At 46.4% G+C, this 19,958-nt stretch overlaps 1 protein-coding gene and 1 non-coding gene across 2 annotated transcripts in view; one reads left to right on the top strand and one right to left on the bottom strand.

Annotated features, from left to right (window-relative positions):
* The window catches only part of CACNG3 (calcium voltage-gated channel auxiliary subunit gamma 3), a 109,947-nt gene that overhangs the window by 65,908 nt on the left and 24,081 nt on the right, over positions 1 to 19,958 (top strand). The window lies entirely within an intron of this gene.
* LOC116271368 lies at positions 14,149 to 14,281 on the bottom strand. The gene has a single exon (XR_004179930.1). It is a non-coding gene; the product is annotated as a small nucleolar RNA SNORA1 (small nucleolar RNA).

The raw sequence follows: 19,958 nt of genomic DNA, 5'->3' as shown, positions 1-19,958 counted from the left end.
AGGTTGGACGGGCAGTCGCTGGGAAGATGTCCTTGTAGAAGTATTTTTTTGTGTAAGGTTGCAATGGTCTTTGTGCAAAGTTATGGTTTTTGCAAAAGAAGAGGTCTTGCTTTGTCTCCCAGGCTGGAGTGCAGTGGTGTGATCATGGCTTACTGCACACTTGACCTCCTGGCCTCAATCAATAGCAGAGACTACAGGCATGCGTCATGCCTGGCTTTTTTTTTTTTTTTTTCCCCCGGTAGAGATAGAGTCTTGCTGTGTTGCCCAGGCTGATCTTGAACTCTCGGCCTCAAGCAATCCTTCTGCCTCAATCTCCCAAAATTCTGGGATTACAGGCATGAGTCATCATGCCCAGACTTGTCAGGGTTTTTGGTTTGTTTTGTTTTGCTTTTAAGCAGAGTCTCACTCTGTTGCCCCAGGCTGGAGTGCAGTGGCGCAATCTCTGCTTATTGCAACCTCCGCCTCCTGGGTTCAAGGAATTCTCCTGCCTCAGCCTCCCAAGGAGCTGGGACTACAGGTGCACACCACCATGCCCCGCTAATTTTTGTATTTTTAATAGAGATGGGGTTCCACCATGTTGGCCAGGCTGGTCTTGAACTCCTAACCTCAAGTGATCTGCCTGCCTTGGCCTCTGAAAGTGCTGGGATTGTCAGGGTTTGTAACACAAGTGACTCCATTTTTATTCTGACAACTTTCACAAGAGAAATGTAACATAAATATTAAAGCATGTGACATAAATATATGGAGAAAAGCATAAAAACTGGGGAAGGTGTGGTCTGCTGTACTCATTACGGAATAGGCCCACAGTCTTGTACTCAGATGCGTTTCAGAAATTCAAATGTTTAGGATTTTACAAAGGTATGAGGGTTCATTTACCACAGATAACTTAACACCCCCGGGGCAGCACCCTGCTGTCAGATGCATTCATTGCTCTGCAGCAAAACTTAGAAATAATCATAGCAAGTGAAATAAATGAAGACCATGAATACTTTTCCAAGTCAGTTCAGGTCAGATTTTGCTCCCAAGTAAGTCCATGCGATGACCTCACAGTTTGCTGCTGTATAAACTCCAAAGAACTTTAATTTTTTCAGAGATTTTTGGATTTCAGGAGCTTGGATAAGGGATTGTGGGTCTTAGAAATAATGCTAATACTAATATACTAATACTATATTATTATTATAGTATTAGGACGAATACTAATCCTAGCTGAAAGTGAATGAGTATTTTACTGTGTTCTGTGCTTCACTTTCCTTGTTTTCAGTTACCTATGGTCAACTGAGGTTCGAAAATATTAAATGGAAAATTCCAGAAAGAAACAATTCATATGTTTTTCTTATTTTGTTTTATTTTTTTAGGGATGCAGTCTTGCTCTGTAACCCAGGCTGGAATGCAGTGGCATGATCACACCCCACTGCAGGCTCAACCTCTTAGGCATGAGCAATCCTCCTGCCTCAGTCTCCCGAGTAGCTGGGACCACAGGCAGGCACCACTATGCCCAACTAATTTCTTTTTCATTTTGGGTAGAAAAAGGGTCTCGCTATGTTGCCCAGGTTGGTCTCAAACTCCTGGCCTTGAGTGATCCTCCCACCTGAGCCTCCCAAAGTGCTGAGATTACAGGTGCGAGCCAATGCACCTGGCCCAATTCATGAGTTTTAAACTGCACACTGTTCTGAGTAGCGTGATGAAATCTTGCTCTGTCCCACCCGGGGTGTGAATCCTCCCTTGTCCCAGGTATCCACACTGTAGATGCTAACTGCCTGTTAGTCCCTTAACTATTGGCTTGGTTATCAGGCCCGGCGTAGTGGCTCACGCCTGTAATCCCAGCACTTTGGGAGGCTGAGGGGGGAGGATCACTTGAGGCCAAAATGGTGAAATCCCGTTTCTACTGAAAATACAAAAATTAGCTGGGTGGCCGGGCGCGGTGGCTCAAGCCTGTAATCCTAGCACTTTGGGAGGCCGAGACGGGTGGATCACGAGGTCAGGAGATCGAGACCATCCTGGCTAACACAGTGAAACCCCGTCTCTACTAAAAAATACAAAAAAACTAGCCGGGCGAGGTGGCGGGCGCCTGTAGTCCCAGCTACTCGGGAGGCTGAGGCAGGAGAATTGCGTAAACCCAGGAGGCGGAGCGTGCAGTGAGCTGAGATCCGGCCACTGCACTCCAGCCTGGGCGACAGAGCGAGACTCCGTCTCCAAAAAAAAAAAAAAAAAAAAATTAGCTGGGTGTGGTGGCATGTGCCTGTAATCCCAGCTCCTCAGGAGGCTGAGGCAGGAGAATTGCTTGAACCTGGGAGGCGGAGGTTGCAGTGAGCTGAGATCTCACCACTGCACTCCAGTCTGAGCAACAGAGTGAGACTCTGTCTGAAAAATAAATAAATAAATAAATAAATATGAAATAAAAATAAAAAGAATTGTCTCGGTGATCAGCATTGTCTCGGTTACTAATTGTGTTAGTATTACAGTGCTTGTGTTTAAGTAACCCTAGTTTACTTAATAGTATCCCCAGCGCACAAAAGTAGTGATGCTTGCCATTCGAATATGCCAAAGAGAAGCTGTCAAGTGCTTCCTTTAAGTGTAAAGGTGAAAGTCCTCGACTTAGGAACGAAAAGAAAATCATCTATTGAGGTTGCTAAGATCTAGGGAAGGAATCTCCTATCCATGAAACTATGAAAAGTAAATCCAGGCAAGTTTTGCTGTCACATCTCAAACTGCAAGAGTTATGGCCACAGTGAGTGATAACTTGTATGATGATATACTGTTATAATTGTGCTGTTTTATTAGTTACTGTTGGTACTCTCTTACTGTGCCAAATTGATAAATTATCATAGGTAGGTATGTAGAGGAAAAATCAGTAAAAATAGGATTTGGTACTATTTGCAGTTTCAGACATCCACTGGGGGTCTTGGAATGTATCCCGTGTGGATGAGAAGGGACTACTGTATACCCATTTACCAGACGAGGAAACTGAGGCCTCAAGCAGTTAAGTCACTTGCCAGAGTTATACAGCTAATTCAGTGGGGGAACCTGAATTGGAAACCAGACAGGCGGGAGGAGAGCAGTGAAGAGCTCGGAGCTCAGACATAGCCACCCTCACCCCCACCCTGTGCCCCGCTGATGACTCTCACTCTCCTATTTGGACTGACATGCTCACATCAGCACCATTCCTTCTGTTAGGTGAGGAAGGAGCACTGTCTCCAGATGCCCCAGAGAACACCGCCCAGCCAGTGCCTGTGAATGACTCTTTTCAGGTCATTAGCACCTCAAAGGAACCCCGGCCACCCTTGGGTACCTGCCACAAGCTGCCAAGAGAAGCTGGATGCTTCACAGCCAGTTTCTCTTAGTCTTCTCCTCTGCCCCCTCCCCGCTAAACACACTCTTTTTTCTCTTTAGTTGCCATTTTTATTGAACAAACAAATCTCGTGCCAGGCAGTGCTTAGCTAAACATTTTCCTATGCATTAGCTCTGTTTTTAGAAGACTTTTACATTTGAAAAATACAGGAAAATGGAGCCAAAAAGAAAAAAAAAAGGTAAAACTCCCTCCTAAAGCCCTTTTAAGAACAGAGTGTAAGAAGCAAGTCTTTCCCCTTCAGCTTCTCAAATTCTACCCCCTCCCCAACCCACAGAGGTTCCTTAAAGTAACTTTCTCAATCATTCCGTGTGCATATTGAGACATAGCTATATTCATGTCTTTATCTATGATTATGTCTATAATCTAAATCAGTATCTGCTTATTTTGCCATCAAGCCACAAAATAGCTCCATACAGTTGCTCAGGTGGTGCACTGCTCAACTCCCAGGGCCACCATTCACATAATCAGCCTTGCAATCCACTCACATATATATTTTTTGCCTTCCAAAATGAGATGAAGGCCAGGTGTGGTGACTCACACCTGTAATCCTAGTACGTTGGGAGGTTGAGGTGGGAGGATTACTTGCACTCAGGAATTTGAGACCAGCCTGGCTAACATGGCAAGAGCCTGTTTCTACAAAAAAAAAAAAACTTTAACTAGCTGTGCATGCTGGCAAATGCCTGTAGTCCCAGCTACTCAGGAAGCTGAGCTGGGAGGATCACTTGAGCCTGGGAGGTTGAGGCTACAGTGAGCCATAATTGAGCCACTGCATTTGACCTGGGCCACAGAGCAGGACTCAAAAAAAAAAAAAAAAAAAAAAAAAAAAGAAAAGAAAAGAAAAGAAAGAAAGAAAAAGAGAGAGAGAGAGAGAAAGAGAGAGATGAGGCCTTCCATATGGACATCTTTCGGGGTCATCATATGGTCAGAGCTTCCTCATTCTTCATGATTGCTGCCTATACTAGACCCTAATATGGATGGACCTTAGTGAATCTGATCCTTCCCCTAATAAAGATTATCTAAGATGTTCCCAAGCTTTTTGACTTTTACAGTGGCCTTTTAATACTCATAGCAGTCTTTGGAGGATAGCAGCATTACACCTATTTTGAACAAAGAAAACTGAAGCTCAGAGTGGTAGAATAACTAGCTCAGGGGTGCAGTTACTACGAGGTAGTACCAGGATGCAATCCCAGGTTGGTTTGACTTCATGTTTATATAAAGCCGTTGATACTGAGGTTGGATCACAGCCACTCTCAGTAAGTCAAGATCATCATTCCCACAGGTTGATACTAATAAATATCAATACACAAATGGAGTCATTACCCTTGCCTGGAAGGGCAGTGGGAAGAAGAATAAAACTAACTTTTACTTAGCACTCAGAATGTGTATAGCACCTTACCAAATTTCTTCTTCTTTTTTTTTTTTTTGAGACAGTCTCACTCTGTGGCCCAGGATGGAGTGCAGTGGTGAGATCTCGGCTCACTGCAACCTCTGCCTCCCAGGTTCAAGCAATTCTCCTGCCTCAGTCTCCCAAGGAGCTAGGATTACAGGTGCACGCCACCATACCCAGATAATTTGTGTACTTTTAGTAGAGACAGGGTTTCAACATGTTGACCAGGCTGGTCTCAAACTCCTGACCCCAGGTGATCTGCCCGCCTCGGTCTCCCGAAGTGTTGGGATTACAGGTGTGAGACAACGCACCCGGCCACTAAATTTCTTATATACATTATTTTAATGAATTCTCAAAGAGCCAGACAACAGTAAAGCCTGTTCGAAAGACACTGCCACCCCTGTGTATAAAAAGCTGAAGTTCAACAAAGGTAAAGTCCCAATGTCACACAGGAAGTGGTGGAGCTGGGATTTGAACCCTCATCTGCCTTGCTTGTATTTCTAATGGATACAGAGTTCAGCCCAGGTGTGTGTGAATATAACTTTATTTTTCTGCAAGTGAACTTCGTTTCTTAATTTCCTTGCTAAACCTGCCTCTTGCCTCGTTTTTCCACCTCATTTCCTAGTACCATTACTTACCCCAGCCATACACAGGTCAAAAGCATAGACATCATTGGTGCCTGTTTCCCCCACTCCCCATACCCAACACACCAAGTCTCATTGGCTCTGCCTTCAAAAATATCATCGTAGCCAAAGGCAACAGCTTCTCCCACTTCCCCAGCTGCCAGTTTAGCTCAAATCACCATTGCCCCCACCCCAGATCGTTCTCCATCTGGCAGCCTGAGGGACCATTTACAAAATGCATATCCTATCATATTACGCTCCTGCTTAACCCCCCTCCCTGAAACCCCCATTGCCCTTGGAATAAATGCTCCTCAGTGGCCCATGTGTTCTCTCTCCCGTGGCCTCAGCCTTCTCTCAGCCTTTCCCTCCTTCTCCCTCTACTCTGCGGTCCCTACTGGGTGTCTTCTGTCCCTCCATGCACCAGCTCGTGCTGCTACAGGGCCAGCCCTTCCTCTTCCCTCTGCCTGCATTACTTGGCCTGATTTGCAAGGAGGCTGTTTCTTTCCCCTTTCAGCTCTCAGGCCACACAGTCCCCTCAGAGAACCCCTCCCTGCCTCATCACCCTCGGTCACTCCGAGCCCCTTATCTTGAGGGTCTTCTTAGCTCTCATTGCTGTTGGAGGTCATTTGTTCCATTGTCCTCCCCGTCCCCTTGGAGGATCCAAGAGTGCTGTATGTCATGCCCTCAGAGCCACAGTGCCTGCAGGGATGCCAGGCATGTGGCAGCTATTTATTGAGTGAAATGAGTGAATGAATTTATGTTATGAGTTCTGTGTCTGCCGGGGGAAGAGGGCAGAAATTTAATATCAACCAATTCTTTAATCTCAGCCAATTCCTTCCCTTGAGGGGTGTCTAAATTCTGGGGGACAGCAGAGATGGGCACATCTGGTTTGGATCATTGATCCATGACAGCATCTGCTGAGATGTTCTCATTCCCTGGGACAAAAGAAACATCATCAGGTACATGGGAACAAGGGTTGGGGGGACATCAGTTAGCATTCAGCAGAGTCACCCACCACCAATCTTTAGCCCGCTCTATTCTCCCACACTCCTGAGACCAGGAACACTCAGGACCCTGGGAGCTCCCTTTCCCAAGTCCTAGGAGCCAGACCCCAGGGATAGCGTACAACAGCTAGAATGCATTGCTGAGCGCAAGCCCCGCCAACCCCAACGAGCTCTGCTGCTGGGAGAAGGTGCTCAGTATTGTTCTGCAGCACGGGCTGGTGATTCACAGTTTCTGAGCCGCCTCATACCCATCACTTTGATGCTCACAACAAGCCCGACAGGTAGGAAAAGAAGAGTTTATGAGCTTCTTTTCACAACTGTGGGAACCAAGATCAGAAATGGTAATGTGAGTTACTCAGGTTCGCAGAGCAGGCATGGAGGCAAACCTGGGACTGGGAGACTATTACATGGTTAGAGCTTAATAAATGGTAGGTGCTGCTGTTCCAAACAGGTGACGACTCTCAGTTTGTGAGGACTCTCAGTTGCAAAGTACAGAAACCCATTTCAAATGAGCTTAAGCAGCCACATAAGCTATTGGCTGATGGAACTGAAAAACTCAAGGTTTACCTGTTTCAAGCACGGCTGGAGCCAGCGGCTCAAATGATGTTAGCAAGATTCAGACCATCAACACCTCTCAGCTATGTGTTTTCTGCCTTGATTTCACCCTCAAGCTTGCTGTCTCCAAGGTTGGGGGGTGGAGGGCCTGGCAACTGTAGCCCCAGCCCACTAGCTTAGCCACTCAATGGAAAATAACATTTTTCTTTCTCAATATATCTAATCAAGTTTCCAAGACTATCTTCACTGGATAAACTTGGTCACTTTCCCTCGCCTGAACCAATCACTCCAATCAGGGTGGTGAGGCATGTTGATTGGTCAGATCTAGGTTGTGTCTCACCCTCTTAGCCAACCACTGTAGCCAGGAGAATTTAGAATTCTGATTGGCCAGGACTGAATCACATGCCCACCTCTGAAACTGACAATGGAGTCGCCCTATGCTCACCTCACTCTCTGCACAGGCTGAAGTGGGAGAGAAGGCATTCCCTACAGTGGAATGAGGGTAGCCTTACCAGTGGAAGGGAGAATGGAAGCTCCTCTGGCAGTTAAAACAGGTGTTCCCTCCAGATGCCTGGTACAGACCAGTAACCTCAGCCCCTTGACCATCACAGAGAAGCACACCATGATCTCTCTCCCCTGCCACCTGATCCTGAACCGGTCTAGCTAATGACACCTACCTGGAGGCTCCAGCCTCAAGGCTCAGGTCAGAAACAGAGACTGCCCTCTCCCTGCTAATGGCAGCAGGAGGTGGCGGCAAATGTGATAATAGCCTGGCTTCCTCCTCATGCAGAGAGGTGAAGTCCTAAGTCTCTAAGGAGTGGCCCAGGCAGGGGCCTCAAATTAAAAACAAACAAACAAACAAACAAAAAACCCCATAGCAATAAAAGAAGGAAGAGGAAAAGAAGACTCGGGCTCAGAGAGGCTCTGGAATGAAAGGAGAGTCTCAGGCAGTGACGAGATGCTAATAAACAAAGCTTAACGGACAGTTCATCCAGGCTGGGTGCCGTGACTGATGCCTGTAATCCCAGCACTTTGGGAGGCCAAAGTGAGAGAATCACTTGAGCCCTCACTTTGAACTACCCACCAGGAGTTCGAGACCAGCCTGAGCAAAAGAAGAAGACCCTGTTTCTACAAATATATATGTGTGTGTGTGTGTGTGTGTAAAGAAAATAAGAAGACCCTGTTTCTAAGAATATATATATATATATATATATTTTTTTTTTTTTTTAAATTAACTGGGTGTGGTGGCATGTGCTTGTATTCCCAGTCAGTGTGGAGGCTGAGGTTGGGGGTATCGTTTGAGCTCAGGAGTTCAAGGCTGCAGTGAGCTATGATTGTACCACTGCACTCCAGCCTCAGTGACAGAGTGAGAACCTGTTTCAAAAAAAAAAAAAAAAAAAGAACAGGCCAGGTGCAGTGGCTCATGTCTGTAATCCCAATGCTTTGGGGGACTGAGACAGGAGGACCGCATGAGTCCAAGAGTTCAAGGCCAGCCTGGGCAACATAGTGAGAGCCCATTTCTACAAAAGATGAAAACAGTAATGGGACATAGTGGTGAGCACCTGTAGTCCCAGCTCCATGGGAGGCTGAGGCAGGAAAATCACTTAAGCCCAGGAATTTGAGGCTGCACTAAGCTATGATCACGCCACTGCACTCCGAGTGTCACAGCAAGACCTTGTCTCAGAAAACAAACAAAATAAAAACAATTCAGACATGGAGTACTCATGAGATGAGTACTCAATACTCATCTCATACATTCATTTGTCCACTTGTTTATTTAACAACCTACTATGTGCCAGGTCCTGGGAAGACAGCAGTGAGCAAGACAGAGATGCTCTCTTGGGATTTACAGTGGAGAGGAATAAGCAGACACATCTTTAAGCTCATGGATAATCATTTGTAATATGTGCCTGAAAGAGAAGCACAGGGTGCTGTGAGGGCAGGTTATTGGATGGCATCAGCCTGGGGACATATTTATGGTAAGATCTGAAGCCCCGATAGAAATTTCTCAAATGCAGGATGGAAAGGGAAGAATATTTGGGGGCTGAGGGTGCTCGTGCAAAGGCCCTGAGGCAGGAAAGATAAAACAAAGCCTGTGTGACAGGACTTGGGTGAGAAGGATCTGGAGATGGGCTGTGGCCACATCACACAGGATCTCATAGGCCAGGTTAAGGCTTTTTGTCACCATCCAACAAGAAGTTGCCCAAGATCCCTGCAGACATATACAAAAGACAGACTGATGTTCAGGGCACAGTTATAAAGCACCTACTGTGTACCAGCTTGGGTGCAAGACATTTGGGATTCAGTGGTGCTTATATTCAAGGGAATAAGAAGTCAGAAAATAAACTAGGCAATAAATATAAACAAGATGTTTAGCACACTCACAGATCATCGTAAGCTTGGCAAAGAAAGTGACTGGAGATGTTCAAGTGAGGTGAGGAACTGATGGCCCCATGAAGGGCTGGGGGAAAGTGGTCCAGGCAGAAAGAGCATCAGCTGCAAAGGCCTGGCAGCTGTAAGACATGTACTCACCAGTGCATCCACACAGAGTCACATCCACACGCAGATCGTGTGCCCATTTACATTCCTTGCTCTTCCAAAATGTGTCTGCGTCCACCTCTGATAACCTGGGATGCCCCCCACTCTCACCCCGACTTCATCACACACACACATACACCCTTCTGTAGGCTCACTCCACTCAGAGACAGCCCCCGCCACACCCCCATCATATGGCAACTAGCAAAAATCCTGAGAGCTGAGTGGGCAGGGAGAATGGGGATCTGGGGGAGGAGACAGCACCCTCCTTCCCTTCTCCAGCCAAGAGGCCTGTGGACAGCTCAGACTCGAGCAGGGGTGTGGGAACCACCAGGACGTCCATGCAAGTTGGAGGGAGGCGTCCAGGTCTTTACCTTGCAGAACTAAATCCCAGTGTGGTGTTTGCTCAAAACGCCAGAACTATTCCTGGATGTCAGGTGCAGTTAATGGTTGCCGTGGCAACCGCCCATGCTTAATGAATAGAAGAGAGTAAAAGACGCCCAGGATAAATGTCAGGGACCGGGATAGATTTGCTTGGGAGCAAATCTGTTAGCGCTGGGCAGAGCTGACCAGTGAAGGTTGAAATGAGCAGTCCAGGGTAGCTGGAGACAGATCCAGGAGGCTCTCTTCTCTTTCTCAGCTTAGCATAGTCAGAATGCTAACATTTCACAAAATGTCAAATAGCGTGGCTCTTTATACAGACAGTTAAACATAGGCTCCAGTTTTGCGGGTTTGATTCTGCACATGTTTATGGAGTTTGCAGGGAACAGAAATCTAAGCTCAGGTCTCTGAGGAGTTGAGACGTCACATTTTTTTTTTGTTTTTGTTTTTAACTCTTCCTGCATTACCTTTTTAAATGAAGAAAGTGCCAAATTAGGGTCAAAAATAATCTTTTAAACTCTGAACCTCAACACATTATACTGTCATTGTGCTATTTACATGCTGCTTACAGGATTAGAAAACAACTGGCAGTGGCTGGGCCACGGTGGCTCACGCCTGTGATCCCAGCACTTTGGGAGGCCGAGGCAGGTGGATTACTTGAGGTCAGGAGTTTGAGACCAGCCTAGCCAACATGGTGAAACCTGTCTTTACTAAAAAAATACAAAAACGAGTTGGGCATGGTGGCATGCACCTGTAATTCCAGCTACTTGGGAGGCTGAGGCACGAGAATCTCTTGAACACAGGAGATGGAGGTTGCAGTGAGCTGAGACTGAGTTACTGCACTCCAGCCTGAGCAACAGAGTGCGACTCTGTCTTACAAAAAAAAAGAAAGAAAGAAAGAAAATTTAAAAAAAGAAAGAAAGAAAGAAAGAAAAAGAAAAGAAAAGAAAACAACCAGTAGTATCTGGTAATGAGGCATAAGTTAAAGGGCGCACAATGAGCATCCCTCAAGTCCGTTAGAGCATCCCAGTGGCCGTGTGCATTAGGGAACGATGTCAAACTCTGTTGGCCCATGAAAGTGAAACCCAAGTCCAAGGTATGGACCAGCTCTGCACTCACAGCTGCAGTCAGGAACTCAGGACTCACCATGGCTGTAATGCTTGTTTGTAGGGAGACCTCAGTTCAGTCTCAGAAGGCCTTAATCCCAAATCTTCTAAGAGGAAATAACCCTCCCCACAGACCTTCCACACCCCCAAACCTATCTTGCCTATCCTCCAGGCCGGGTCTCAAATACTCCCTGAGGGCAAGTTTGTTGTGATGTGATGACAATATGGTGTGTCCATCTGACGACAGAGGCCGGAGCACCTCCTGAGGTCACAGCACCGCTCTCAGACTCTGCTATGCCTCAGAATCTTGGAGAAACCTGTTCAAAACCACAGGCTGTCAAAGTCTCTAATTCAGGGCATTGCGGAGGTGCCCAGGAATGCACTTGTTTTGTTTGTTTGTTTTAAGAAGAGCCCAGGTGATTCTCATGCAGGTGGACCCAATTTTTCCAGGCACCTCTGAGAGATGTCACCAGTTAAAAAGCATCTAAGACCCAGGAGCCGCATCTATGACCCTTGCTCTCTTCAACCCTTCTCCCCAGAACCCCTGCTACAGCCCCAGAAGCTGCTGTGGTTTGGAAACAGGATGAGATCTGCATGCTTTTTAATGCCTGCCAAGGCAGGGTTAAGAAGACTTTCAGACACTCTAAGCATTGAAATGGTCAGGGTGGCCACCCTACCCTCATACATCTCCACTGTTAGTAACACTAAGCTATTAAATAAGGAAGATCAACACACATCTGGTTCTTTTCCGTAGCATTTCAATGCTTTTTGTAAATGTCAAATGTCAAATAATTTATAGTTGTCATTCTCTCTTTCTCTCTCCCTCTCTGTACCCTTGCTTTGCTGGTACCCCAAACACATGACTATTCTACCTAACTGGTGACTCCTACAGCAGCGTCTACAAAGTTTCAAGGTCCTGTGTTGGTGAACATGCCCTGTGGTCTAGGCTAGGAAGGGCTGGGCTCTTGGCTTTGAGCTCCAGGACTGACCTGAATCAAAACCCTCAATAACCTGATAATGAAGGATCAAGGAAAACAGTTCACTCTAAACCTCCTAAACCCATTCAATGGGCTGATCAAGCAAAGAGCTCAAAACCAAGCTCTTTAGAAATGAAGCAAGCCTATTCGCTGCCTGCAAAAAAATGACAGGTAGCACGGACAGTCGTTCCTCATTAAATTCCCCCTACTTGGTTTTAAGGCAGGACCCTCTCTCAACGAGGCATACCTCTGTGGACTCTGGCTTGATTACTGTCCCACCCCCATCATCAGTGGCTTCTCCAAAAAGCCCAAGGTCGCTTTCAATGATTCCTCTAAGATACACTTTCATTTCTGCTCCTCCACAAGTTCCGAGCAGGCAAAGAGATCTTTTACACTGTAAATCAGATTGTGTTTCTCATGGGCTGAAGACCCTCCAAAGCCTGGACTATGTATGCTCCTTTTCACTTCTGGACCCTGGACTGTAAGAAGCTCCGTGATCTATTCCTGCTCCTTCATGGGCCTGATCTCATCCCACTTTCCCCCTCACTCACCCTGCTCCAGTTGCCCTGAGCTTGTCTTGGTTCTAGAAACACACTAAGTGTCATCCTTCCTCAAGGCTTTGGCACTTGCAGTTTACTCTGCCTGGAAGGCTCTTCCCTCAAATCTTCCCATGAGTGACTTCCTCTTCTCACTCAGGTTGCCTGCTCAGATAGGCCCTTTCTGTCCACCCAATCTCACGACTGTCCTTCCCCATCCCAATCACATTCTCTCCAGGGTTTATTCTTTTCATGGAGCTTAGCACTGAAATTATCTTTTCCTTTTTAGTGATGCATTTGTTTCATTTATTTCTTTGTTTACTCTAGATCTCTCTCCACTAGAATATAACAGCCTGGTCTGTTTTGTTCACTGATACATCTCAAGTGCTAGAAACAGTGCTTAACGCAAGTAACGTAGGTGCCTCTCCGGATATCTGTTGAACAAAAGAACGAATCAGGGATCGGGTGCGATGGCTCATGCCTGTAATCGCAGCACTTTGGGGGGCTGAGGTGGCAGATCGATTGAGGCCAGAAGTTTGAGACCAGCCTGGACAACATAGTGAGACCCCACCTCTACAAAAATAAAATAAAAAGATTAGTCAGGGGTGGTGGCATGCACCTGCAGTCCCAACTACTTGGTAGGCTGAGGTGGGAGGATCACCTGAGCCTGGGAGATGGTAGCTGCAGTGAGCCATGATTGTGCCACTGCACTTCAGCCTGGGCAACAGAGCAAGACTCTGTCTAAAAAAAAAAAAGAAAAAAAAGAATGAGAAAAGAATAAATCAGGATGTGCACCAACCACAGTTCTGTATACCAGAAGAAAATATTTATTTCTCAGAAACTGACTCATGGTTCTCTTATTAGAAGTGGTAATTTGTAATTGTTATACCCTAAGTGCTTCATCTTGATCAGGGGCCAAGTTTAGCTCAGGGTCCTTGTTACTATGAATTCAAAATCCACATCCCTGTGTGTGCAAGGTTGCACGGACAGGCAAGTAAACTCTGTCTTAATATGAATATGTGCACTCGCGATCGGACCAGTTATAAAATCATTCCCTACACAGGCATCCCCTCCCCACTCCACTCCACACCCCTGCCCCATTTAACACTCTGCAATTCCCGGTTTTTGTCCAGCAGCCTCTTTCCGATTGCCAGCTCTTGTCAACACGTGACAATACAACGAAAATAGGAGGCAAAACGTGATGTGTTAACCATGGGTAGACAAGAGCCTGCTGGAGGGACACAAGCTAACAATGGAAGAAGAGAAAATTGACAAGAATGATGATGTGATAGACACATCCAATGATTTGAATATCAAAGGATTAACAGGAGCCCTTAGGAAAACTGATGACATGCTCAAATATTTCTTGCAAAAATGACCCATTTTATGATCCTGCTGTGAAAGTCAAACTTCATGATCTTGTCAGGGAAGGGAAAGATTTCATACTGGACCATCACGTGATTTTATCAGAAAAATTATGCATGCCCCATCCCTGCTGCTCCGAAATCAACAAAGCTTACTTTTTTTGTTCACCCTAGTGCATGAAGAAGATCAGAAAAAATCAGCATGTTTTCCTGAATTATAATTTCATTTTCAGATCAAGTTGGAAGCACGTTTTTGGACTCGATTGTTTACTATGGAATGAGAGTCCTCGGGTTTTTTTTATTTTATTTTATTTTCTTAAAAAAATTTTCAAAATGTTACAGGTCTCATTGTCCCCACTGCAATACATACACTGTTATGGAAGCATAACCTGTGTTTCAATTTAGCCGCTGACAATTTTCAGACACCACGATCGATAGTGCCCATTTTCATCTAGAAAGAGGCTTTAGTTCCTATTTCTGAGTGGACTCACCTGAAGGTGTGGTCCTTGACTTTAGTTGCACAGTTAGAATCACCCAGGGAGCTTTGAAAAATCCACAGCCTGGGCAACATAGCAAGACCCTATCTCTACCAAAAAAAAAAAAAACTTAAAATTTAGACAGGTATGGTGGCATGCACCTGCAGTCCTAGCTACTCAGGAGACTAAGGCAGGAGGATTGCTGGAGTCCAGTAGTTCAAGGCTACAGTGAGCTATGATTGCACCACTGCACTCCAGCCTGGTGACAGAGCAAGACCCTATCTCTCAAAAAGAAAAGAAGGGGAGAGGAGAGGAGAGGAGAGGAGAGGAGAGGAGAGGAGAGGAGAGGAGAGGAGAAGAGAAGAGAAGAGAGGAGAGGAGAGGAGAGGAGAAGAGAAGAGAAGAGAGGAGAGGAGAGGAGAGGAATTCAGATGCCCAGATAAAGTAAGAATCCCTGGGAGTAGAACCCCAGCCTCAGCATTTTTCCAGCCTCCCTTCCCAAGGTAATTCCAATGTGAACCGATGTTGACAATCACTGCTGTAAGGCATCCTTATTCTCAGATAATAAAGATCTGCTGTAGCACCAGGAGCCCAAACATTCTTAATCAAGGGCTTAACCCAAGTACTCAGGAAACATAAACACACATGGCATTTGCTCTTCCTTCCTGAGATCACGAAGCAAAAATCTTCACAAAGGAGTTCTAGCAAAAGACCTACAACGCTGGACCCTGGGTTCCTGTTGGCCTCTGTTTTGAGCTCTACGCTGGGCTTTTGGGGGCCCCTGGAATGTGGTTGCACTGGCTGGACTCATGCTGAGATGGATGTCAAGCTCTGGCTACAGAATTGGCCCTGTTTATGGGTTTAAGTAGGTTCCGGGCACTGTCGCTGGGCTAGGTGGGCTGGTGAGGAGTGCCAGCCCTCACTCTGAGCACACCATGACTGTCCAGAGCCTGCTTAGAAGTGATGTCTCTCTCTTAGATTCGTGGATTCACAGCCACCAAAATCTGCCCCAGGACCCTCCGTGTGGGCCGTGCAGAGGAGATGGATGTGAGAAGCCCATCGAGTGGCTCTACTGATATCCTCTTCTTCCACTGGAGGGGGGACATCCTGGGGAAACCTGTCTCCACTCCCCATTAAGATCTCCCTTCAGGACTGCAAACTTGGAAAGATTGGGCCTTGGATGACAGTCTCACTTCCCCAGGCCTCTCTGCTCTGGATCCAGTATTTCTTGACTTGAAGTCAAACCCACTAAATTCAGAGCTGTCTTTCAATGACCCAGAAAGCTCTGTCTGGCCTTTGGCCAAAATTGGCATAGCAGGTTGGTCTAGGTCTATTCCCTCCCAAGAGTGATGGTTCCTGGGGCTCCCTGCCTGAGTTAGCACTCTGTGGGAATACACACACACGCATACACCCACATGCACAGATCGGCACATGTGTACCCGTGTCTGGGTGAGGGCAGGATGAGGAAGACCATACCCTCCAGTTTTCCATTGGTTTCCTCTCACCCCCCATGCCCAAAATAGAGATAATGATATTAATAGCTGCCCCCTGTTAACCCTCTTCCCAGTGCTCGGCACTATGTTAGTGTTATTTAGAGGATTTTGCAAGAGCTCAGGGTCTAGGGTTAGGCAGACCTTGGTTTTATGACTCAGTTTCCTCTTCTATAAAAGTATTTATTGGACCAGGCACAGTGGCTCACACTTGTAATCTCAGCACTTTGGGAGGCTGAGGCAGGTGGATCACCTGAGGTCAAGGGTTCAAGACCAGCCTGGCCAACATAGTGAAACCCCGTCTGTACTAAAAATACAAAAATTAGCCGGGCGTGGTGGTGGGCACCTGTAATCTCAGCTACTCAGGAGGCTGAGGCACGAGAATCGCTTGAACCTGGGAGGCAGAAGTTGCAGTGAGCCAAGATCGCACCACTGCACTGCATCCTGGGTGATAGAGTGAGACTCCATCTCACATACATACATACATACATACATACATACATACATACATAAAATAAAATAAACATATTTATTGAATTGACATCCACATACATAACACTTCCCATGTGCTAAGCATTGCTCCAATGCACTTGACGAATGCTGACTCTTCTATTCCTATTGTTATTCTCAGCTTTCAAAGGAGAAAACTGAGGCACTTATAAGTTAAGCAACTTGCCGAGCTGGGATTCAAACCCGCTCATTCTGACTCCAAAATCCATGCTCCTCAGCCCATCCTGTGACCAACAACAGTGCCTGCTTCATGGGATTGTGGGGAATACCCAAAGAGCCCTTACCCAAGGCCTGGCAGAGCACATCTCAACAAACATGGATACTATGATGATTTCTTTTGAAACCCCCAACAGGCTGGGTGCAGTGGTTCATGCCTATAACCTCAGACTTTCAGAGGTCAAGGCAGGCAGATTACTTGAGGCCAGGAGTTGGAGACCAGCCTAGCCAGCATGGTGAAACCTTGTCTCTACTAAAAATACAAAAAATATTTTTTTAAAAAAAATCTGCCTGCCTCGGCCTCCCAAACTGCTGGGACAACAGGCGTGAGCCACTGTGCCCGGCCCAATACATAATTTTATAGAAGGGAAAACTGAGTCATAAAACCAAGGTCTGTCTAACCCTAGGCCCTGAACTCTTGCAATTTTAGTGGCATGCACCTGTAGTCCCAGCTACTTGGGAGGCAGAGGCAGGAGAATCGCTTGACCCTGGGAGGCAGAGGTTGCAGTGAGCCGAGATTGCACCACTGCACTCCAGCCTAGGCAACAGAGTGACACTCTGTCTCCAAAAAAAAAAAAAAAAAAAAAAAAAAAAAAAACAGAGAAAGAAACCGCAGCAATCTGGAGATATTTTGGTTTTTTTTTTTTTTTTTTTTTTTTTTTGAGATGGATTCTCGCTCTGTCTCCCAGGCTGAGTGCAGTGGCCTGATCTTGGCTCACTGCAAGCTCTGCTTCCCAGGTTCATACCATTGTCCCACCTCAGCCTCCTGAGTAGCAGGGACTATAGGCACCCACCTCCACACTCAGCTAATTTTGTTTTTGTATTTTTGTAGAGACGGGGTTTCACGGTGTTAGCCAGGATGGTCTTGATCTCCTGACCTCGTGATCCACCTGCCTCAGCCTCCCAAAGTGCTGGGATTACAGGCGTGAGCCACCGCGCCTGGCCAATCATTAACATTTTCTAACTGAGGAGATCAAGTCCAGGCACTGTGACTCATACGTATAATCCTAGTACTTTGGGATGCCAAGGTGGCAGGATAGTGTAAGGCCAGGAATTCGAGGCCAGCGTGGGCAATATAGCAAGACCCCATCTCTACCTTGAAAAAATAAAATTAAAATTAAAAAAAGAAAAACTAAAATGAAGAGATCAAGGCCGAGGGGAAGAAAGTGTCTTAGTCCATTTGGGCTGCTATAACAAAGCACCATAGGATGGGTGGCTTGCAAATAACAGAAATTTGTTTCTCATGGTTCTAGAGGATGGAAGTCTGAGATCAGGGTGCCTACATGGTGGGGTACTGGTGAGGGCCCTCTTCCGGGTTGCAGATGGCTGTCTTTTCACTGTGTCTCCACATGGCAGAAAGAGAATAAGAGAGCTCTCTGGAGTTTCTTTTATAAGGACACTAATCCCATTCATGAGGGCCCCACCCTCATGACCTAATCATGTCCCAGTGGACCCCACTCCTAATACCATCATCGTAGGCATTAGGATTTCCTTTGTCTTCCTCTGTCACCTAAGCTGGAGTGTAGTGGTGCAATCATAGCTCACTGCAGCCTCAATCTCCCAGATACAAGCGATCCTCCCACCTTGGCCTTCTGAGCATCTGGGACTCTAGGTGTGTGCCACCATGTCCAGTTAATTTCTAAACTTTTTGTAGAGAGGGGCCTTGCCATGTTGCTTAGACTACTCTTGAACTCCTGGGCTCAACAGATCCTCCTGCCTTGGCCTCCAAAAGTGCTGGGATTACAGGTGTGAGCTACTATGCCCTGCATGCATTAGGATTTCAAGATAGGAATTTTGAGAGGAAGTGAGCATTCAGTCCATTACACAAGGCCATACAATTAGTAACTCAGTGGCTGGGCAAGGATTCAAACCGAAAGCTTGTGTTCCTACCAGTACACCACACTACCCCTCTAGAGGTCAGATAGGCACCTGCTGAAGAAGAGGCAGCCGATTTCTCCCCCAGATTGCAACCATATGACTTATTTATAAAAATCCACAGACAAGCAGCCTTATACCCCTTTGTGATTGCTGATGACCACTTCCCAGGATCAGGCTGGAGCCCACACTGCTGAGATCTGAAAGGAAATACTCAAAATGGGGACTCTGAGCCCCTATTCAGCTCAAATACCTGGGAAGCACCACTTTCCCCAGCGATAGACAAAAAGGGCTTTAAGAGTTAAACATACAGGTTATGTGTGGTGGCTCACGTCTGTAACCCCAGCTCTTAGGGAGGCAGAGACAGGAGGATAGCTCGAGCCCAAGAGTTTGAGACCTGCCTGGGCAATGTAGTGAGACCCCATGTTTAATAATAATAATAATAATTTTTAAATTAAAAAAGAGTTAAAAATACAAACATCCCATTTCTAGATTGCTTCCCCATTCCTGCATGTTTAGAAGCCACCCAGAGCCAGGTCAGTTCTTTCAGTTACCCCAAATCTGGTGGCCTCAAGGTTACTCCCTACCCTAAGAAAGAGCTGGGGCTGACCTTGGTCCATGTCCATGTGCAACTCAACCTCCTAGATTTTCCAGAGATCCCAGTGCTGAAGGGACAGCTAGAAGGGCAGCTGATGGACACAGACATCCCAGTGCTGAAAAGACAGCTGGAAGGGCAGCTGATGGACCCAGTGAAACCACTGCAATATGCCCTCTTTTTTCCTACTAGCCTCTCTTCCATTCCTCAAACTCACCAAGTGCACTCCCACCCCAGGGTCTTTGCATTTCCATTTCCTTCTGCCTGGAAAGTTCTTTCCTGGACTCTTCATATAACTGGCTCCTTTTTTTCAGGTCTGAGCTCATGTCGCTTCTGCAACAACCCTATCCAGTGTTGCCCTCCACTTGCCCCCACCCAATGAAGAGTTGCTATCACATCATTCTGTTTTGTATCTTTCTTGGTTTTTTGTTTTTTATTCTTTGTTTTTTGAGACAGAGTCTCGCTCTGTCACCCAGGCTGGAGTGCAGTGGCAAGATCTCGGCTCACTGCAACCTCCACCTCCTGGGTTCAAGTTATTCTCCTGCCTCAGCCTCCCAAGTAGCTGGGATTACAGGCACGCACCATCATGCCTAGCTAATTTTTGTATTTTTTTTTTTTTTTTTTTTTTTTTTAGTAGAGACAGGGTTTTGCCAAGTTGGTCAGGCTGGTCTCGAACTCTTGATCTGAAGTGATCTGCCTGCCTCAGCCTCCCAAAGTGCTAGGATCACAGGCATGAGCCACCATGCCCAGCCCCAGTGTTTTGTATCTTTCAAAGCTCGGATATATTGTCTATAGTCTCTCTCCTCAATGAGAATGCAAGTTCCGAGGATCAAGATCGTCTCTGTCTTGGGCATTAGGGAATCCCTAGGACCTAAAATCAATCTTCATAACCCTGTTCTCACACTTACCTTCCCCGGTTCCCATCACCCCTCTCCTCTCACCTGTACCCACTGGATCTGTCCTCCAGACCATCCATCCT

This window comes from Papio anubis, chromosome 18 (assembly GCF_008728515.1).
Source record: "Papio anubis isolate 15944 chromosome 18, Panubis1.0, whole genome shotgun sequence".
Lineage (NCBI taxonomy): Eukaryota > Metazoa > Chordata > Mammalia > Primates > Cercopithecidae > Papio > Papio anubis.
Note: the sequence above shows the minus strand (reverse complement) of the source record. Positions and strands in the feature narration are given on the sequence as shown.